We start from the raw sequence: 22,649 nt of genomic DNA, 5'->3' as shown, positions 1-22,649 counted from the left end.
ACAATGCTAAAGAAGCAGCACCACTAGAGCAACTCTGCAAAGCTGACACACAGCCAGTGTAATCTTCCTTCCGTAGAAGGAAGAGCTGTTCTGCAATACAGAGAATAGTAGTAGACAGTAGCATCCAAATGCAAATTAAGATTTTTAGTACTATTAACTTTATCTCTTGGATTTTAATCAGCAATCTACTAATATAGAGACAGAAAATTCATGCTTGCTTTTTTGCCAAGAGCTGGTTTATCTTGATTTTTCTCATTCTTAAAAAGTCTATTAAAGTTAGGACTTATCTAAAGAGATGGATACTGTAGCAGATAAAGTTGAGGTAAATTGTTCACCAGTAGACATAACTTCGCTCCCTCCAGTTTGATTGATCCAACCGCCGTTGCATCCAAAATACAACTCAGATTTGAGAAGATGCTCCTCCTTTCTATGAATAATGCCTTGAATAAGCTTTCCAAGATATCTTTCAGGCTGTCAGCAGTCCTTATACTTGCCATTTAGTAGCTGTACTGCTGGCATGCCATCAGCTAGAAGTGCATTCATCTTATTAAGTAACTTCTGAAAGCCCATGGTCCGTTTTCCATTCCAACAGATTCAGAAAATTCAATTAAAAATTACATTCACAACAGAACCATCAAGACATTGACATACCCCCTTTCTGCTATGAGTAATAGCCAGTGTTTCAATTTTTCAACTTCAATAGAGACTGGAGTTTTTCAATTTCAGTGAACTTCAGTGAGATATAGAAACCCTCTGCAGCAGATTGGAGATGAAATAATCAAGCCCATATATTTTGCTGATAACACTTCACTTCAGAAGTCTCAGGTGAGTATTAGTTATTTACTAGAAGTCAATCCATTATTTAAGTAAGGCTTTTTCTAGCTATATTGTGTGGTCCTGTAGCTGGAAACATATAAGTGAAGATTTAAACATTCAGAAAGCCAATCCTTTGTGAGAAATGAGAATCCCAGTTTCCAAGCTCTTAAGGTGACAGCCTAAAAATATATTTCTTTTTAAGTACTAAGAGGAAGATTGCCACGACCTTGTTCTTGTCAGCATGCTATTTAGAAATAAAATCCTGATTTGCAAAGTGTCAGATAAACACAGCTGTGCACATGTGCTCACTTGACTGCATGCACAGCTTTGTTTACATGGGCCAAATCAGCCTGAAATTGCACTTGCAATCTTCCATCTCACCAAGTCAGCAGAGGCTTCGCAGGGTCTGCTGGCTATGAACTGCCATCACAGACACATTTAGCTTATTTTTTTATACTTGGATATCCATACTTCTCTAGTGCTGATACTATCCTAATAGTTTCTAGCAAAGTTATAAGGGCCATAAATAAAATATTTGAACAGAGATCTAGAAAATGACCCTTTAAAAGGCTGGCTGTTGCATCATTGAGAGTTGGTCACAGTTGTTGTGTAGCAAGTCTGTTGCTAAGTTTCTGGTCCGGTTCCCCTTCCACAAAAAAGCCTGTACAAAGTCAGTTTTTTTTTTTTTTTTTTTTTCCTCCTTTCATAGTTTTCATCATTTCAGAAGGGGAAACTCAGTAGTAAAAGGATTGCCTCACTAAATTTATATAAAGCTTCATAACCTACCTTGAGTCTATTTGAACAGATATTCTTAATTAAAATGATGTGCAGAAGAAACTCATGAAAGCCTAGCTATGTCTGCACAGCGATCTTTAAAGGGTACAACATGCTTTTAAGCTAAACAGTCACCATACAGCACAGAAATTTCCCTTCTAACTCATGCAACCCCAAATCCACCCTAGAAGCAAACAGCTTCTTCATCATTTAAAACAGCTAAAAGCTTTATGACAATTCAGGTTTTTGCACAGTTTCCCAGCAAGGTGATGTTCTACCCCAGAACTGCAGCTGTTTTATCATATCATTTTTACAGGAAGAAACAGATTGGATACATGATAAGTTTAGGAAGTGCTGCTTGCTACTATGTTTGAAATAACTTTGAGTTAAAAGAATACACTGGTTTGAGTGAGAAACTTAAGTATCATAAGGTTTCAGCTTCAATTTCAGATTTATTTTGCTTAGCTGAAGTTGATTAGTTTCCACGGGAAGGTGAAGACTACTACTCTGGAAAATACTGTTGCTCCCCCAGGAAGGGCGGTAGCAGCAGATACAGCCTAATGAAAACATGGGATTACCTTTGCTTTTACATCAGAGGCAGTTTGACCATGTCAAACACAGTTGAGAAGGCTATCAGATAAGGCATTTTGACGCAGAACTTTTAATCAAAGATACATGTGATAATTTCTTAAGTTTTAAGGCCAACATGACCCAATAAATCTAACAAGACCACTGAAGCACAGATCATAAAGGTTCCTGCACACTCCTGCATGCAGTACAGAAATTCAGTACATTCAGCCAGTCCTCAGTAGAAAGCTTCTGCCACAAGGATGGATCAAGACAGGCCAGGGGAGAATCTCCACAACATCCATATCCTTCTAGCAAGTTAGCCTCCTCATATCTTATAGAAAATACCCCATTTCAATCTGGGCAAAGTTTTCTTCCTGACTGCAAGTTGAATAAAAGGTATGCTTTAAAGATTTATAAAGACAAATCAAACAGGTATATAAGAACAATTAATACTTAAGATCCCTGTCTGATCCATTTTTACCATATCTTATTGTGCACTGTTGTTCTGAATTAAAAGGCAGGCAACTTTCTTGCTTGTGCATAAGCAGTTAAATTCAAGACAATCTACTCCAGCCATTGGAGTTGTGGACACCCTGGCACCAGCAGTGATTTCCTAGTTCTCTTCTGCACAAAAGATAGTTGTTCACAAGGGTCTGGAACTACATGAAAACAGGTTTCACAGAAGAATGAGACTAGGAGAGAAAACTGAATTTACCAATTGCCAAGGAAGTTTGCTACTTTAATCATGATGCTAAGATGCTTCCCTAAGCTCTCTAAAGGTTAGGTGCCCGGTTTCCAACCTGCATGATAACTCTTGGACAAAGTTACCAAGGAATTTAAGACACAGCATAGATAAAAGAACATTCAGCCAACTGCTGTGCCCACCTGCCTGGCAGCAAGTCTGCATTCAACAACATGCACACGAAACTGCTCCTTTTTTTCCATGGAAAGGGGTGGGACTGTAGCCTTTCTTCATGTTTCATTTTACTTGCGCATCATACCTGATTTTCAATAGTTTCTGTAAGATGACTCAGGGAGGTCCACAGTCAGGAAGCTACAGCAAAAAGCTTTTATGCATCAAGAGAAACAGATTCTTCAAGGTACTTATAATCAAAGCATACTAAAGAAGGTTGTCTCATTTTTAACCTTCCCAAAGTATCTACTTTGGCAAATTACTGAAGGATTATAGCTGCAGGTCAGCTAGAGACTCCTTGAAGTCTGAGAAAGGTCTCTTCTATAAAAGAAAAATACTACCAAGCTGGGCAAGTGGTCTCAGGAGGTCAAGAAAAATATTGACCTTCTCTTCAAATTCCAGAGACATGAGGGATCTGAGAAGAAATGCAAGTTTTTTCTTCTAATAAAAGTTACACAAAGGCTCCCTTCCTGCAGTGGCCTACGCCAGAGATTCCCCAAAGCAACTTCACACTTGGCTGTGGCTCTGTGGAGAACTATCAGGGCAAAGGAGGCTTACACTAGCTGGTTAGCTTTCAGCTGTTCTGATACATAACTTCTTCTAATATATTTCCATACGCACAGCTTTAAATGCATCCAGAAATTACCACTTGAACAAACAAGTCTCAGAGCCAGCGACTCAGTACTGTGAAGGCAGCAGCAGCTTAATCAGCTCAAGCACAGAATGAAATTTGGCTCCCATCCCTTTCACAGCTGCATGACCTTTCCTGCCCAGCTCATGAGCATGGAGCCTGGGAATGGGGAGAAATGTTGTATGTGAGCAGAACACAATAGGAACATTGTTGGAGCTCCCATGAGGCGACAGCATTTCGGAGTATGCTTATATGCACAGTTTGAGTAGACATTAGTGCTCACTACTCTATTTTTTACTGTGCTTTTTTCTTTTAAGATTTTAAGCCAATAACTAGCAATAAAGACAGATTTTGGAGTTAAGATGTGGCAGCTCCCACTTTCAAACAGTAAATTATTCAAATGAGAGTTCATATCAAGAATATTTACCTTTATCCAGGGTACTCATTACAGTGCAGAAAGAAGTGTAAGCTTAAGTTATTAGTAAAACAGCAAGCTTTCAAGATCCTTCTTCGGCAGGAGGAATAGAAGTTTCAGCACTTCAGTTATTTCAGGAACTGTAAGACCATATATCAATTGAATACCAATAGGGTCACAAGTATTCCCATCTCAGTTGGGAGTATATGGGAGAAGCTGTGTTTAGGGGCAGCTATAGAAGGGATCATTTGCAGTGAACTTACAGCTACAGCAGAGGCCGGTCACCTTTTGCAGAGATCTCTGCAACATAGCCAGACTGGATATTCACACTTAGTGAAGTAGATGGCGACCCAGTGGTTAACAACTTACTTCAGAAGATATTTTAAAGCAATAGTTATTTTAACGTACTAGTTCACTTAACTTCCAAGCAGGGTTTTAGGTAAGTGAAGCAGCTTCATCTTCTTCCTTCAAAATTTAGGTGAGAACAGAGCATTTCAACCATTTCACATTTATGCTCTAGCTCTACCTGAAGGATGCTAACCATTGCTCACAGCAGGATCTGGAACCTAACAGATTAAAGTACTCTATAAAAGTTATCAAGCTCGGGAAGAAAAAAATAGTATCACTAGTTAAGATGACCCCACCCCATTAAGAATGACAAGACTGTTTAATTTTTGTATCAAAGAGAACTGTCTTTTAGACTTCAGACCAGAAATTGACTTAATATTCAGAAAGCTGTTTTTACAAGAATGATTAATAGCTGTATGTTCTTACCCAGTTACAATAAACACTGCCAGCTGGATTTGGAGACTTGAAATAACATGAACTTTAAAGTTCACTCACTGGACTAGGATTTTTTGTGCCATACAGTCGGTAGCTGATGGATTCCAGTTGATAGATTCTCACTGGTCACGAGTGAGGAGTCCTATATAGAACTATAATTAGATTGAAGAAGGTGGAAATCGCCCCAGACCAAAGTTCTGCAGGAAAAAAATAAAATAAAATCATGAGGAAGTCTGATTCTATTTGTTTAGTCTACAAGAATGAGCAGATTTTCTGAACTGATCACATTGTTTTTTCATTGGCACTTAATAGCCCTATCATACCCAAAAATACGGGTTGCCATTTTAGGTGTTTACACAATTAGAGGAATTCTTAGCACTGAACAAATACTCTGGAGTTCATACCACAATGAGAAAGGCTATCCTCTATCTTTACTGCTCAAGACTCCCCCATTTCTCCAGTGAAACTATTGGTCCACTCCTGGAATGAATTTTTATTTATTTATTTATTTTTAACTCTGCAATGCTATAGACATATATTGGAGATGCGCAAATTCATAATTTATGTTTTTTTTTTCTTTTCTTTTATAAACTGCTGATCAAAACCCATTTCACAGATCCCAGGATAACATTCCATACATTTTGGTTCTTGAACTGCACATCCACGCTGGTATGACTAAAGCTGATTGGAAGAGGAAGCTGGATGGGGGCAGGAATGCCTGCTCTTCTTGCTTTGTGTGAGCAAGGAATCACACCTGCAGGAAAAGCAGTTGATTGTTTCAGAGTTAGTGGGCGGCTCCTGTTAAATCTGTATTCCTTGGGGAAGATACTAAATCCCTATCCAGGACAGCAGCAGGTGGTGGAACTGCATTGTTTGAAGATGAACTTACAAAGGGAATGCTGCAGAGTTTGGCTCTTGCAATCCTTTTCTGTAACTGCTTCCTGGAGCTATTCCAAGCTTAGCTCCTGTATATTTAGCTATGGGCATGACCACAGGCAGGCAGCTCGAACTACGAATTGTTGCAGGTCTTCAGACAGGTCACAGCAGAGTGGGTGCAGACATGAGGATGCTGCAGTATCACAACAAAGCAGTCAGCAAGACCCAATTATACCTTTACATAGAAGTCTCAGGAAATGCAGTGAAAGTGACCTGTGGCAACAACTTGTATCCTGCATAAAAGGCTAAGACAACAGAACGAGTTACAAAGATTAAAACTACTTTTCCTGTATGTGTACAGGTTGATTTACAACACAAAACTCGAACTGGACACGGAGAGCAGACAACAATTCAGACACCTCATAAAGATATCCTACCTTTAGACCCTTTCAGCTACAGTTACTGGCTGGAGAAGTTACACCTCATATTCAAAACAGGACCTGCTCATACTATCAGAGTGCCAGGCTGCAAGCTGCTGAAAAATCTAAGATGTTCAACTGGAATACAGCTTTGACAAAAGCAAGATGAACTCCTAACCCTGCAGGGCAGATGTACTTCCACACAAGACTTCTCTGAAGCAGAGTCACTTCTCTGAAGTGTATTAGTCACACTAATACATTAACAGGAGATCCAGAGACCTAAGACTGTACTGGTTCTTAGTCCACTGATGATTTATTCTGTCCATGATTTCAAGCTTGTTCCATAGCCCTGATACTTTTTTTTTTTTTTTAAAAAGAAAACAAACAAACAAAACAAAACAAAACAAACAGAGTTAAGGAACTTACACTCCAGAAGACCTACAAAAACAGTTCTTGGGGTGGAACACAACTCAGCTGTTGCCATTTGTCAGAGCTGAACACTGGGACAACTGCAAACCAAAGCACAAGGGAATTGCTCAATTTTGTTGTGTTTTTGAAGGTCACTCATCTAACCTGAAGACTTGAACAGCGCAATGAGCTTGCTGTATTTCTGTTCCAATGCCTGGACCAATACAGGGCTCTACTAATACATCTTTAACTCTCAAGTCGATGGGTCTCCACTTAGATACCCTACTACAAAAATGGAGTCTCAACTATTTTCATAAAACCTATTTCCACAATTTCCTTGGAATTAAGGGAATACTACCAAGTGATAGCTGTAACACAGCTAATTAACCGGGATTTTCTGCCAGCACAAATGTCAAAACATCTGATACCTCAATTTTTGTCTGTCCTCCACAGCTATTCAGCAGGTAATAAATTTAGAGAATTGAATTTTAAGAAAGAATATAATATTTTGTATTCCACAACTTAATGCATCTTCATGCTATTATTGCTTTTAGTGATGAACTACTATTGCAACAGTTACACACTGTGCACCTTAAATATATATATATGCCTATTAAAAACGAATGTTTTTATAACTTCTTAGTATTTGGAAAATGTCTATGTAGCTCATATTACTGACACATTTTGTTTCAGCGCTATAACACAGGTTTGGACACCAGAACTATGTCACCAAAGCAGTACTAGAACACCCTTTAAAAGTAAATGGGGCAAGCTGCTACCTATCTCTGTTCTCTATACTTTTCACATTCTAAAGCAGGATGTTACTTGTTAATTTCCCTAAGTTATTGAAAAATACATGTTTTTAAATATTTTGAACTAACATTTAGTTGCACACTTACAGCTGGGCATGTCTGTCAGTACTCTCCTGAGTAGAGGTCTACTTATCTCACTACAGAAAAAAATAAATCTGCATGGTTCACAAAATCACTTAGGTTGGAAGAGACCTCCAAGATCACCAAGTCCAACCTCTGACCTAACACTAACAGTCCCCACTAAACCATATCCCTAAGCTCTACATCTAAATGTCTTTTGAAGACTTCCAGGGATGGTGACTCCACCACTTCCCTGGGCAGCCCCAGGGAATATGCCTAACAACCCTTTCGGTAAAGAAGTCCTTCCTAATATCCAACCTAAATGTTCCCATTATACAGTTTAACAGGAATTACTTCATCAGCTTTGGGTTACAGATTTCTAATTTCTCTACTTTTCCAGTGGGCTGACTGAACTTGCCCATAGTTACATACGGAAAATCTAAACCCAAATTTCTAAACTTTATGAAGAGGTATAGTCAAAAGACTGCCCTCCTTGTTCTTCCAGAACACGTACTAAATTTATTATAAAATGTTTTAATCAGTACATTGATATGCAATGTAGTGAAGACCAGACGTATATACACTGCAAGCAGTTGTGGTTAAATAAAATCACAGGAAGGAAAAGTCACAGAACCTTTCTTCCCACGAAGTACTGGATATCACCAACTCATATTTACAATTTCTTTTCAGGCAAAGGCAAAGGTAAACAGAACAGAGCACTGAAATAGCTCTTCTCAGACAGAGAAGGCTTACAGCACTTTTTGGACTAAGTATGATGCAGCTATAGATAGATAAAGGGGACAAATGAGGCATTAAGTCTGAGTGCTCCAGTGGTGACCTGTCCATTTTGTGTTATTTGTTATGAGGTTAGCATGAGGCTAAACAGGTTAACCTCTGATGTGCACGCAGCATGCAGGGTCTACTTCCTAACATCACTAAATCTGCACAGATAGGCAAATGTTTCATGTCATGCCAGAACATTTTCAGGACTCTTCTGCACTGTCACGTTGACTTGCCCATGAAGATAAAGCAGAATTCCACCTACACTTGTTTCACCTCGCTTTGAAAATTCCACTTCGCTTTTCCCTGTTCTTGTCTTTTATCTTAACTCTGCATGGTATTAGATGAAAGAGGGTCAGTAGAGAGAAAGAAAGCACAAATGCCTTGCTGTGGTATTTTATGGTTCCTTTTGGCTAACAGAGCACCACAAAGGAGCTTGATCACAGCTCAAAATCAAACCATGCACCTATTTAGGCAAATTTACTCAGAATCTCCACAATATATATTAATCATTAGAATTCAACCCGTGATCTGACCCCACAAGGAAGTCTATCCTGAACTAAAAAAGCAACATAGGAGAAGAGAAACAACTTCTTCATGCAGGTCACTTCGATCAGTTTTGCTTTTTCTATTTAAGTTTTCAAGTAAGCTCTAAGTGAAATACAGTTCACATGGCTATCATGTAGGTGCATGGAATATTAAGCTGCTTCAACATTAACAACCTCCAATGTTTTGTTTTCTTCAGGATTTAACTTGTATATTCAACAACAGGCAGCTAGTAAAAGGGTTTGGGGGCACGTGACATGTACCTTAATTCCCCTACTTAAAATCAAGGAAGCTGCCCTACTACAAACCTTTGCCTTCAGATGGCAAACTGTCCCTATTCCTAACAATATTAAAGCTTTTAAACCATTCCACCCTGGAAAAATCTTTCCAAGTGAACAGTTAGGTTTTTCTTCACATTTTAGTCAAGATAAATCATCCATCCCTTCACAGAAAACAGATTCTGTAGTTCACAAGTTTCACAGAAAGATAACAATGCTTTAGCTGCCAAACTAGGTTTTTAATCCAGTGACACTCATTTCTAGATAAATCCTACTTCAGAAGAGTGATAATTCTCCCATTTATACAAATATAACAACAATCTCTGTAATCATTCTTACATCACACTGCATTAAGCAAGCAAAACCTTGCCCAATACATTAGCTCCATGCGTTGTGCAGTTACTTATACTTTTAAGAGTGAGTGACATATTGCCCTATTAAAATCCCCCGATTTTTTCTCCAGCAGAGGTGTTTTACACATTTATATACAGAATATCATGGAATCTAAAAGCCATTGGATACAAAATCCCAGGGGCTAACTCATTCTCCTCATACCTCTTAAGCAGTATTTTGGCATAACTGAATAGCTCGCTGCCATTGATGGAATCCCATCTGACTTGTTTTGAAATGCACATCTGACAGACAGGTACTAGGATGTTACATCATTTTAATCAAAACTTGGATTAAGTGGTCAAGGATAACATCTACTTCATGCATGCATATTTAGTTTCAACTCAGAGGATTCTTCGCAGATCTTTAAACAACTCTGAGCGTAATGCAAATGAATTTGGAATAAGTCTAAGATTTTATTGGATAATACTTAAATACTTAACACCCAACACTAACCACCTTATCTGATTTCTCCACATATGCTGAGTATGGTGAATCTCAGTAATTACAGAGTGAAAAGACAGGAGCGTCAAAAGATTTACAGTTCTATTTTTCACTTGCTTTCCCATTCTGATATTATGATCAGATTTGTGGATATTTCATTCTTAATCTCAGAAAGCAAGCCGCCTCCTGGTGTACCCCCTTTCATTATTACCATCTGCAGGAATTTGTCTGAACTAATGCTCAGGAGGGCAAATCCTTACCCAGAAGAAAAATAAGCTGCTGTTTAATGCTGTCTGGTCTGAATAACTAATCTCATACTGGAAACAAAATATGAAGATCCGCAAAATCCACCTACTGCTGCATGATAAAGCAACATTCTACATAGCAATAGTGATTTCACAGTGATTTCAGTCTCCTTTTTTCCTCCCAGGCAATCTTTGTGCCTCGTTAGATTATGACAACTTTCAATCCAGTTATGCAGTGTCATTTCTGTATTTCACCTTTGAGCTGTTCACACTTTAAAAATATGCACCTTAACTTTGATGCTATTTCATCTTTGCAATAAAGTTGCAAAAGCTACCTTAAATTGCAGGATGCAACTGTTAGGTAATACCTTCAACACTATTTAGCCTTTTTAGTTATCCCCTTTATTCTTCAAAAACTCTTATTTCCCTAGTAGCCACAATGTCTTGTGTCAGCCTTAAAAGCCTTATACCTTATCACAATGCCAAATAAGATACTAGTGCTGAGGTCTCAGCATCACTGCCTTACAGGAGCTCCCAAAAGCTTTTTTTTTTTTCAGCTCCTCACTGACTGTAGATTCAATCTACTTGAAGGAATCATTTATCACCATATTTGATTCCCAGGTGCATATAACACACTGGTAATTCTCAATCTTGGCCATTTACTTCATTGCAATGAAATCAAAAATTTTATTTGTGGTGAATTCTGGCATGCAAAAGATCACTTTGCACAAAAATACTCAAGCTGCTAGCTGTATACCTCTACCCTTCACTTCAGCTATTTCCTTTAGCCAATTCATCTGACTTAAGTAGCAGCACATGTATGCTGGTGCCACCTCATTAGCTCACTAGTAGTAGATCAATTTAACCCCACTGAAGATTTGGCACAGTAACTTCTATATTGCATTTTCTCAGTCTGTAATGAAAATATTGTGATTCACACAAACAGAAGGAAAAAGCCAAGACAGAAATTTAACCTGATCCTCACAATCAACACTAAGCTGTATTCAGGGCAAAGCTACAAATATTGGTTGAAAACTGTCAGTTCCCTCCAGTGAAAACAGCTGGTAACAATCCTCCAGCATCTCTGAAAGTAGTAAAACCTCGAACTTCGTCACAGCCAGCTGTTCACCATCTGGGATTTCTCTCACATTGGAAGAAACCTTTGGCTCTTTTTGAGGTAGCTTTGCAGCTCCTTCAGGCAGATGTACACAATCTAAAGCAACACTAAGTTGCAGAACTCAAACCAGATTTGTGTTTGTTTTGCGTCCACAGCTTAGCTTCCCCAGGTCTGTATAAGCATATGCTTATATGGGAAATATGGGAAAGGGGAAGGAGGGGGGGCTCTCATTGTGGAAGCATCTGTCCCTCCCAAACAACCATTATGTGCATTGAGGCCCTGCTTCCCAGGTCATGGCCAAACTTTGCTCATTGATGGGAAGTAGAGAATACCTGATTTTCCCTCTGTGTTCCCACGTGGCCTTTACTTTTCTTCCCCTCCTCCCCCGCCCCCCCCTTTTCCCTTTAATTAAATCATCCTTATCTCAAACCTTGAGCTCTTTGTGTCGTATTTTCTCCCCCTTCCTCAAAGAGGAAGGGGAGTGAGGGAGTGGCTGTGGTGGAACTCACCTGCCCACCCAAGCAAAACCACCACATCTCAACGCCGCTCCACGAGCTCCTTCCACCCGCTCGCCTTTTATCCTGTCACCCATATCCCTCCCCTCCCCTGCACTACACTACATGACCACAACAGTAAGGTTGTCAAGTTTAGCGTCACGGAATCTTTCTCAAGCAGATAGTTAGGTATGAAAAACCAAGTGCTGTTATATTTTAGCCAAACCCTATGCTCCATTGCTCACAGGAGAAGTATCAGCAGTAATAAGCAATTAAGAATAGTAAGTAGAGTAGTGATGTGCATATACATACATATCTTTCTACTGTGTATACATTTCCTGCACAATACATTAAGTTCAGTTTTGCTATGCTTTACTGTTGTTTGTTTGTTTTTTTTTAATCAGTTGCAGAAAAGTGGATAAAATGTCAGCACTGAGTATTTGCCTGATAACTCATTTAATTTCCGTGGTTAAGGGGAATAGTGCATGGTTTCCTAGACAATACTTCCATCAACTTGCTTCTGAATCAGTCTGATGTCACCCTGAGTTAATGTGTTCGTAATGAATAATGCATTAGGAAAGGTTGATTTTTGAGATACAATAAGGATACAATTTTGACTTGGTATCAGCACTGTTTTACTTCTCAGTATCTTCACACAGTTATTTCTGCTACTGCAGCACCACTAAGCCAAAAGAAAAAATATTTGTTGCAAGAGAATATATTCAGCTGAATTCATCAACCCCTTCAGAAGTTTGCAGCTTGAGGACTGGATACACACAGCCATGTGAGCTAAGAATCGACTGGAGATGCTTCTAGTCCTGGACCTCTATGCATGGAAGCCTGTACCTCCAAACCACCTCATGCCAATCACAGCTGTTCCTCCACACTGCTGCAAGCCCAAAACACTATTTGGCCTGTTTACAGTTTCCCTGTTCATAGGGAAGTCTGACCTGAAACGCGTTGCAGGCTAGCTATCTTCAAAGGTGCTCCACAGAACCCAACATTTCATTCAATGCCTGGAATTAAGCTCTTTTTATTCAGGCTGGCTTTGTATCAGTGCAATGCATTACAACAAGGGGCAGTGGCTAATGCTTTAAGCACTAGCTTGAATAAAGGTGTGTGTTTTTTCTGTCACAAGTTCTAAGCAGTTCGAAAAATTTAACAGCAAATTCCGCTACAACCAAAAGCAAAGTGGAGCTTCCATGATCTGATATCTTTGGGGTCAAAATTCTTGATGTGTGTACACTAGGAGTAGACTGGAATAAATTACACTATTCATATCTTACCAAACAAATTTCTAACAAGAACTGTCTAACAAAGATAATTGTAAAACCCAGACATCTGCTATTTGTCTATGGAAGCGTATTGGTTTTAGAAAGAACAGCAGCATGACAGAATTGTCTTCACTATGGAAATTGCTTAGCACACAACTCAAGCAGCAAATTTCTAAACAGTGCTCCTGGATTAGGAAGAGCTTGTCAAGAAATCACTTCAGTCCAGCTTTGAACCAAGCTACTTCTGGCCAAAAATACTATTTACAAGAAAGTATTAAAAAAACAGCATCACTAATAAGATACCATAGAAAGCAAGTTGAGACCATGTGTGTCTTGACGTTTCATTAACAGCAAAGTCATGGCTGTCTTCAGAAAATGTAGTAATTGAAGTTGATGGCTAGCTCTTCCTACCTCAGCTTCAGGGAATAGATAGGTGATAAAAAGACTGCAGGAGTGCCTGAGCATCCAGGGTAAGGGATTCTGGCTAAATACTACTTGGTAAGGATATAGGACGAACAACAGTCCCAAGCACGAGCCCTGTAATCAAGCAGCCAGGGAAGCATTCCTGTGGGCTGTGATTCCACATTCACGATGCAGGCTTTCAAATGGTTGTTTCCCTTTGGAACAAAGACCATTCACAGAGGTCCAAACAACAATACAGTTCGATTCTATACTCCACTATGATTTTTACTTAAACCTTTTACCTTAGTCATCTCCAATCTGTTTTTCACAAAGGGAGAAGCATCTATAGCTTTTATTCTGACCCAAGGAAAATCAGGGCCTTGTTAATTCTCTGAATACTCAGAAATGCTATTTATCAGGTGTAGTGTACCTCCTAGAATAGTAGTTACATCACACAAGGCAGAAGACAAATCTAGTGTTTCCATAATAAAGCAATCAAACCAATTAAGCAAACAGAAATACCTGCAGAAGAACTGTGTAGCATAGGCTACAGCATCAAGCAGAATACAGAAGAAACTGTAATTCATATGCTAATTAACCCATGTGCAAGAATTACAGGGTTAATTAAGCATCTCATCCATCCCACAAATTTAGCTGCAGCAGACAGGTAAGACAAGAAAGAAATCTTAGTATTTGATTAAATTATCCATAAGCCATAGTAATTCTGGGGCCTCTTCTCTAAAGAAACCCCAGTTAACAGTATTTACTTCAAAACATCAGCAAATACTGAGTTCTGGTAAAGATTTTAGAAAAAATTTAATCTCAAATTGAAAACAGGATGGATTCTGCATTTAGATTACATCCATTTTTAGTACCAAACATGAAATACCATTTGATAAAGAAAAGTCACTTCAATAGTTACACAGTAAATACCCCTCTCACAAACACCAACTCCTAATCAATTTAGAAATAACTAGCATGCAAGAAACCCATTAAGTTTAAATTAAATTCTTATTTTCAAGCACACTGTGACCATGTCTCAGCGCACTGGCTTATTACCTGGTAATTCTTTTTTAGCTTGATTGTGAATTATCCTGTTCATTGTCTGTGACACCACCCCACCTACCTCAAAAGCAATATTCTCTACTTACAGTCAAGCAACTACATTGCCAATGTTAAGAGGAACCCATGTGTAGATGAGATCCTTGGCTATACTAATTGTATTCTTGGAAGACTGGAAAAATTCCTTAAATTTACTATTGTCTTTATAGAAGCATTAACTTCAAGAAACATCAACAGCTACTTTAACCTTAAGACATAAAGACTACAGAATAGCTTCTTAGGGGAGCACACAAAAGCCTTTGTGTTGGGAGCAGGCCTCAGGCACACCTCTGGCTGGCAGGGCCAGTGAGTAGCTCAAAGCCTCCAGTATAAAAGCTATCTTGGCAAGTGATAAATAATAAAGGCCCTGGATTTAAAAAGCTAGAGACAACAGTTAGTCTTCCAAAGGCTGTCCTGCAGAAGAACAGAAAGTGGTGTTGGTCTTTCACAGATTCCAAATCCACACATTCAAGAGGATATTTTTGACCTTGCTACAATCCTGCACCAAAGCGGGAAGAGAAAACTGATTTTTTCTGCTGAGATGAAACAGGCTATCACTTTAGAGACCGCAAGAAATCACACTTCAGTTTTTTCTTTAGATGTAGAAATGACTCTTCCATGCTAATTGGGATAAAATATTTAAACTTTCATCTTTAAGAGAATCACGCTGAGAAAAAAAAAATAAATCAGTTTTAAAAGGCATAACAGTTCATCAGACATCTTTCCGATGATTTAGTAAACTCTGAATATAGCTTCCAGCATCAAATACATACTGGAAGTCTAACACAGAAAGGCAGCAGCAGAATCTTCCATAACTGCTTGTGCAGAACAGTCCTGGCACAGGTTATTTCCCTATTGTTACAGGGAGTGTGGGAATAGAAATGTTGTTTTTGCAGAGTTACATTGTTTAGAAGGAGGGAATGTGGTACTGAGATATGCTTACAGTGATAAGAAAGTTTAGCAGGCGACCTTGTAAAATGCAGACAATCAGACTCCTTAGGACAATTAGGTGAAAATCACAGTGTCAAGTCAAGTCAGATAAATGAAGAAACATTACCACTTCAAGCAGTAAAAATGTCAAAAGAAATTTGAAATTTAACAGGCCGGCGACTGAAGGCCATGCATTGTTTGTGAAGCATCAGATAGATTGTGAATCTGGATTACCCACTCAGTGGGGAAACAGGGGAGGGTCCTGCCATCAAAAGGTATATAAACTGTGTTTTGGAACTAGTAGATGCGCTCTCTCCTGCTTGTGGGGCGCCCGCCATTGCAATCGCGAATAAATTACTACTTCACTGAGATCCTCGCCTGAGCCTAAGTTATTGGCTACGGAGTGTTTCTCACAGGAGTAATAAAATCTATTTGAACTGTTCTTATCAACCTGTCCTTGCAAGTAGGATGTAGAAAAATACACCAAGCATGCATGAAATAAGCTGTATTTTAACAATAAACAGTGTTTTGTTCAGAACTAACCTACAAAATATTGCATGTCAGTTAGAATTACTATTTCATAATGTATTGTATTAAGTTGCATGAGTTTTCAGATACAATGCTCAATACCTCAATATAGTTGGTCAGCACTGTTGCCTATGACATCAAATATAAAGATGCATAGTAGAAAGTTATATTAAAAGCTTAAAAAAAAATTAAGGGCTTCATTGGCATCTGGTGATACTGAAATAACGAAGTTTTTTGTTACCTTTCCTGCCATTATCAAGTCCCAGTGGCTACATTCTGTATTGATTTTCATTTTTGAATGTTTGCTTTGTTAACTGTCAGTTTTGTAGAGTCCAGCTGAGATATTCTCCTAGTTTTCTATCTGAAATAATCAGTATCTTTAAGCTCCATTAAATGATTTTTCAAACTAGGCTGCGTAAATCCTTACTTACTACCAGTCCATGTTTCTGAGCCAACCGTAACGCTAGCTGTTCTCGTATATCCCATCAGAGGCACATACTAAAGGATTCGTCCTGGCACAGACTAGGTCGCATGCTTCTATGAAGCAGTTTGCTACTTTTACATGATTCTCTTCATACTGGGGGCTGGCAACCCACTTTCTTCAGACTTAGAATCAGTCTACTGAAAGAGCAAGAGAGAACCATTGGACCAGAACACCTGTGTGATTTAACTATCAATGTAACGAGGCCAGCAACAGTGGCTCAGCAAGCTCAAAATTCCTTTTTACATTCTGTAATCCATTTTATTTTCCAAATCTGCTATATATTTCCCTCCACTGCACCTTCACCAGCTACTCCTCACAGTTGATTTAAACCAAAAGGTATTATGACGTTAGAAATCCTTGTTAGGTTTCTTGTGTTTTCTCTAAGTATTATGCTCTATAGTAAGGAATCAAATATTTTCCACTGCTGTCCAGTGGAACAGTTCCTTAAATAATTTGCCCTGAGCTTTAATCCTCAATCAATGCTGTCTCCAGAGAACAGTCTTATTTGAGAGAGTTCGCCCTGCAGCTACTGGCTCCCAAAGTGACTCAGAGATTAGTATCCTCAGAACCTAACACTCAAACTGTACCACAAACTGTCGCATCTGACAAACTCACTGCCTCCAAAAGAGTTAATGACAGAAAAATACTGAACTGAAAATCCCTATCTTTTGGACTAAGCATGACGGAGAGATAAGACTTACTCTAGGAGAAAAGAGTCAAGACACAGCAGACTAAACCTCTCATTGGATTTTTCTGTCAGCACTTCAGAATTCGCTAACATTTATCTACCCATTTTATAGGGCTCAGACACTTCTCAGAGCTCCCCCATAAGCCAGCCACTTTAATGTTAACCAAATATTGAACTTTCTGCAAGTCAGTAAAAACATTTATTGACTAAGTTTCAGTCTATAAACACATACAATTAGAGGACTTTAGTTATAAACGAGTGACAAAGTAGAAATACAGTAGTTAATTGATTTGTCTGGCAGTTAACTTAAAAATCATAAACAATCCTCTAGCATTACTGTTAATAGCATGCACACTTCCTAGCAAGGAGATCCAGGAACATTAAATAGCACATATGCCCAATGAAATAAATATTATATAGTATTAAAATACAGGAAAATACATTTACAAGGCCACACCAAGTTCTACTCTGCAAACTTTAGCAAGTACTCTCACATTCTTACTAGCATACTCAAACTGGCCCACCTTTATCATTTATATTACATGAACAGATTTCTCAGATTAGAACTCCACTAGCCTATACCAGCAGCAAGGTTCTCCATCTCTTGATGTTTAACCTCAATGTGAAATTTGAGAAACCCATGAAGGGTCCTACCTCAGTTTAACAGGTAAGAAACAGATGTGGAAAAACACATAATCTAAGGTCAGAGAAGGCACATCTAACAGAACCACTGCCATATCTGTTATGTTTAGGCAAGGGTTAACATGGCTTCCTTCCCCACCATGAAACCCCAGATATCATATTCCCAACTGATCCTCTCTATCAGTACCTACTTGTTAAAACAAGTTTTCCCCTACAGTTGAAAGCATCTCTACAAATAAAAACCAAAGTCCTCTATTAAAAATGAAAAATGAAGTTATCTTCTGTTGAAGTGGATTTTGTGCTGTGAGATCAATCAGGAGTGAAGTTGCATTTGATGATTTCAAGAAGCTACGGCACGCTCACAAAACCATAGGGAAGCACTGCTCCTTAAAGCATGAGCACACATATCTACCCTCAGATATTTTATTAAATGTAAAATCTAAAATAATAATTTTAGATTTCTTCCCCTCTGAAGCCACAGGCATCCTCATGACCCTACGCTGGACCTGCTTGAATAGGTCCATGTCTGTCTTAAGCAGGGAGCCCCGGAGCTGAATGCAGCACTGCACATAAAACTAAACACAAACTGCTATATATTCCAGCTTTTAAAGCTTCACATTAGACTTAACACTTCAAATAAAGATTCTGAGAAGCAACCCGTACTGTGAAAGTCTGCTAGAGCAAATGAGATCTCGCTACAGACTCAGGAGTTTAGATTGTTCTACAATGCATCTGTTTCAGCTTGGCTAAAGGTTAAAGAAAGTATATTCCCTCCCATTGCCACTCAGTTATATCATCTGTCAACCACTACCTCTAGCCAGCTGAAACTAAGCTTGGCTCACACAACACTTCATTAAACTCTTCTGCAGTTACTTATTATGTTTAGCTACAGTCTCTGAGAAGCATTATGCCAGCATGACGCTGCTGAACTACACCAGAAACCTCACTTGAATAAAGGTACAAAATCATATCTGACCCACAACAAGGGTCAGACTTCAGAGGGGCCAGTCTACAACCAGTTACTGCCTCCTAATTGTGAGCTTCACAGCTTTTGCGTACATGAAGGTGAACTATACATTGAAATATTTTTAGGGCATACAGCCAGAAAGTACTTCTTTGGGTAAGGAAGCACTACAGTAGAGAAATCAGAATGGGATCAGTACATTCTTAAGGCTAGAAAGCATAGGATTTTATTTCTTGAAAAAACAACCGGTTTCTTCTACTGTATCAGTGTTACCTACCTTTCCTTATGGAATTGATGAAGTTTAATGTCAAAAGAATGACTACATATAATAACTGCAGGAAAACTATAGTTTTATATTCCTGATGATTATAAGGTTCATAATGCATCGTGATGATTAATTTTTAAAATGTATACATGATTAAAATAGCTCTAGCTTTAAAATCACGATGAAATAATTGAAGTAATTAAAAATTACACCTACTTGAAGACTCAGTCAGTAAAAGCACCTCTAATCATAATCAAAACATTTTCTTCCCTGAAGGAATAGTCTGTTCTCCATTTTACCGTGTTCTTTGGTAGCTTCTCATTCATTTTCTTCAGACAAAGATTTAGAATAAGCATTGTCTGTGGCTGGATAGAACACATTAAGAATGATTTTATGTAGTTTAAAAAAAAAAAAAAAAAAAAAAAAAAAAAAAAAAGCAGTATCCCATTCCTGGTATTCAGAACTCTTTTCAGTTGAGCTTACATGTATTCCTTAAGCCTGCTTTTTCCCTTGTTTGTTAAAAAGCCTTCTTCTAAGAAAGAACTGTATCAAGACACTTGTACACTTAGAAAAAGAGGCACACATTTCATAATACAGTATACTACCAGCCAGTCTATCAGAATGTTTGCTCTGGTACTGTCAAAGACTGATTAACAGTGTTGAAAATCAAGATCTTGAACACCTTCTCAAGTATCATCTCCTTCTAACAAAGACACACATAGAATAACATCATTTAAGACAAACATAAAATTCTGGCCTTCGGCAATTAGAAAAACTTCAGAAAGATTACCACAATCAAGACAGATGGCATGAAAAAGCAGACCAGAGAAATATAGTTTTCATGCGGAAGACCAATATTTCATGCTACACTTTGAAGTTCAGAAGCTTCCATACCTCCATTTTTCAATTTTATCCTTCTTAAAGATGTCAGCTTCTTGCAGGTTTTTTAAATTGTACTAGAACACAGAGGTGCTGGCCAAATCACCATGTATTTATACTGGATGCAAACATCCTATCCCAATGTTTAATCAAAAATTGCAACAAGACAATATACGAAATGTTTTAATGTATTCAACTTCAGAGCACTCAATCTAGCCCTCCTACACCCGAATTTAGAATTATCTCTGGAAGACTTAAGTTGGCCAACATTTCTGAATAAAACCCAAACCACAAAAAGAAGTGGCACTCTTACACACAGTCACTTCTGCGTAAGGTTGCGTTTTTCTTGCACAGGGAAACCATTCAACTCCAAAGCTATTGTGATTTTTCTAGAAGTCCAAGTAACCATCTCTTGAATACTAATAAATGGCAACTGCAGGCATTTCCATTGGTCCTTAGAGCAAGTTTTCACAGATTTTAATACTGTACTGAAATCCCCTCCCACAAATCCCTTATGAAAAGTCATCATTAAGCTACACCAGGGTCACACTGCCCCATCCTCTCAGGTTTGCATTTCTCCTGTTAATATGTAGAAAGTCTTCAGTAACAGCCTTCAAGAACTGGGAAAGTCTCTGAAATCAAATACACAGACCGTAATGCAATCAGTCACTTGCTTTTCATAAAACTTACGAGGCTGACAGAAAAGCAGCTTTAGTTCCCAGGCAAGACTATTCACTATATGATCTTGCTGGATAAACTGTTTACAAACACAGAAGCCTTAAGTCATTCACATTTCAAGTTCAATTCTCATATTACACGTGTTCTGGCTCGAACTTCCAAACTCTTGAAATACACGATCATCCATTGGTACCCTCTCTTTAGGGGCCTTAACGAGCATCAAGAGAAGAACTTTACCCTGCAATACTTCATGGTACTTTTAACACTAAACCACTTCTATAGTTGGAGCTACAGAACTAACTAGTACGTGTTTATCACTCATGTAAGACTGAAGTCACATTGGAGGACCTGGATATCAGGTCCGTAAGAATAAGTTAAAAGTATAAACATGTATCATTAATAACATCAAATGCCTAAGGCCCCACTCAGGGCCCATGAGAATTTCAAAGGTATTTTTCTTCAGACAATGCCCTAGGTACTTCCTTTTCAAGGAGATAAGATTTTTACTGTGAAAAGTTAACTCCCATGAATGCCTTTTCTATTACATAGAACTAAATCAGAAAAGCTGAAATCCTCACTCAGGTCATACACTAGTAGATCTGTGGTCTGAAGACAAGGGATTCAGAACCTCCAATTCCACTAGGGATAAATTGTGGCTGTGGGCAAAGTGGTATTGGGTAGATTAAATAAAAACAGTCTGTCTGTTGGACTTCAACAGTTCGAGGAAACATGGATGATGTGTAAGCCTGTTTAGTTCTTCTCATGGGATCCCTTTCCTCCTCACCATAGTGACATTTGGAGAGGCAAAATAAAAATGTGCTATTTTGTGCACAACGCATTAGCTTTTGCTTCCTGGAGTCTAATGCTTTTGTCCCTCATTGACAGGTTTTTCATTCAATTCTTTTAGGTGCAAATGAGGCACGGCAGTCTGCCAATAGATAGAGAAATACCATCAAATTATGCAATCCTGTATCACTTAAGACAAACAAAATTGCCGTAAAATTCCAGTCGAGTCATGCAAGTTATACTAGTAGGGGCCTAACTAGTCTCTAATTGCAAAAGCTCTTGATTATTTCCTGAACTGTGCCATGGCTGGATACTGACTTTGATTACGAGAGGGTAAGTGAAAAGGAAATAAATTTACACAGAAGTAACAATTATACCAAATAGAAGCATTTATTGAAGAGACACTGAAGGAGGGATCTTCAGCTCATGCTTAATAATGCTAAATTGTCACCGAGAAGTAACAATTTAGAGTACAAGTTTAACAAGATAAGATTCTTCTGTATTTCCTTTTAAAGGACTAGGAAAAGGAAAAGTTTTTCAGAGAAAGTTTGCTCTGAACCTTTTCCTGCTCCCCACTCTTTTCTTCCAGGCAGGATGCTGCACAGGGCAGATGCATGTTCTAACAGCTAGAAAACACCAGAGATGAGCTCCACAAAAAATGCAAGTTTTGAAGTCAGACAGTAGCCCCCCACCACGCAGCAGTGTACTGCCTGCTGCATAAATACAATGCTGTCAGTAAGAAGTCTCCAAACAATCCTTCCCATTCCCCGCTTAAGGGAGACTTAAATATTAGGATAGGTTTTTAGATGCAAGTCATGGTTAAGAGGGGTCACTTATTCCTTATGATACTAGTTTACTATAAGTACTGAATTACAAGTAGAAAAGCACTGTGTAAGGCAGATCTGAGTAAGAAACTTGACCTTAACCAAACACAACGGGTGTAGATGGATGTAGATTCTGTAGAATCATCTACATACCATTTTCCCTTGCTTATTTCTGACTCCAAAGAGCTGCTGTTCTTCACTCAATAACATAAATAACTAAACAGATCTAAAACATCCAGAGCAAGCAAAATAGGTACGTTGATATTGCCAGAGCAACTTTAACTTCTGAGCTGCAGGGAATACCAGTACCTGACCTTATCATCTGACTTCACATTGAATAACTACCAATAAAACCTCAATTTTAAACAAGTACATAATTTGATAGTTAAGCCATAGCCAGCAAAAGAACAGCAAAAATATAAAACAGTTCATT

General features: G+C 38.5%; 2 protein-coding genes across 7 annotated transcripts in view; one reads left to right on the top strand and one right to left on the bottom strand.

The window, feature by feature from the left end:
* The window catches only part of LOC311441560 (uncharacterized protein), a 72,606-nt gene that overhangs the window by 49,300 nt on the left and 657 nt on the right, over positions 1-22,649 (bottom strand). For 2 of the 6 annotated variants that reach the window (XR_014696046.1, XM_084529831.1), the window contains exon 3: positions 4,894-5,099. The exons of the other annotated variants lie outside the window; for them this stretch is intronic. The gene's annotated coding sequence lies outside the window, so the exon portion shown is untranslated. The remainder of the gene's footprint in view (positions 1-4,893; positions 5,100-22,649) is intronic. 6 annotated transcript variants of the gene reach the window in all.
* Positions 22,491-22,649, top strand: part of OTOS (otospiralin) — a 455,029-nt gene continuing 454,870 nt past the window's right edge. The window contains exon 1 of the transcript XR_014696069.1: positions 22,491-22,585. The gene's annotated coding sequence lies outside the window, so the exon portion shown is untranslated. The remainder of the gene's footprint in view (positions 22,586-22,649) is intronic.

The sequence above is a fragment of the Aythya ferina genome (genome assembly GCF_964211825.1).
Source record: "Aythya ferina genome assembly, chromosome: 9".
Classification (NCBI taxonomy): domain Eukaryota; kingdom Metazoa; phylum Chordata; class Aves; order Anseriformes; family Anatidae; genus Aythya; species Aythya ferina.
This window is presented reverse-complemented; position numbering and strand designations above follow the sequence as displayed.